Raw genomic sequence first — 982 nt, forward strand, 5'->3', positions numbered from 1 at the left:
AGATGCCAACACTGAGGCACAGAGAAGGCAAGCAACTTGCCCAACGACTCCCAATTCATACAGTAGAACTGGGGCTTGGCTCCCGGGCAGCTAGGCTCCAGGGTCCAGGCTTAGCCATCCTCGCTACTACCTTCTCCCTCTCTGTCACGTCAACCACACCAGCCTCCCCACTTTCCTCAACATACCAGTATCCTCCCCCCACAAGACCGTGCACATGCACTTCTCACTGACCTGAAAACTTCTCCCCCAGCTACTCCTTGATTATGCCCTCATTTCTTCAGGTCTGGGTTCAGATGTCACCTCTCCACCTAAAGCGGCATATGCTGGCACACCTGTGTCTCTACCCACACCTCCTGACCTATTATATATTTATTAGTGCACTTATGTACTGCCTGTCTCCTGCACTGAAATGTAAACTCCAAGAAAGCAAGGATTTTTGTCTGTTTTGCTCATTGCTACAGTTTATAACCCCAGAGCCTACCTGAGAACATAGCAGGTATTAAATAAACGCGTCTACAGATGGCCAACAAGCACATGAAAAGGTGCTTAATATTGCGAATTATTAGAGAAATGCAAATCAAAACTACAATGAGGTACCACCTCACAGCGGTCAGAATAGCCATCATCAAAAAATCTACAAATAATAAAACGCTGGAGAAGGTGTGGAGAAAAGGGAGCCCTCTTAAACGCTGCTGGTGGGAATGTAAATTAGTGCAGCCACTATGGAGAACAGTATGAAGGTTCCTTAAAAACTAAAAATAGAGCTACTATATGATCCAGCAATCCCACTCCTGGGCATATACCCAGAAAAGATGAAAACTCTAACTTGAAAAGATACATACACCCCAATGTTTATAGCAGCACTATTTACAACAGCCAAGACATGGAAGCAACCTAAGTTGCCTCCAATAGATGAACAGATAAAGAAGATGTGGTATATATACACAATGGAATACTACTCAGCCATTAAAAAAATGAAATA

The sequence above is a fragment of the Phocoena phocoena genome, chromosome 11 (assembly GCF_963924675.1).
Source record: "Phocoena phocoena chromosome 11, mPhoPho1.1, whole genome shotgun sequence".
NCBI lineage: Eukaryota > Metazoa > Chordata > Mammalia > Artiodactyla > Phocoenidae > Phocoena > Phocoena phocoena.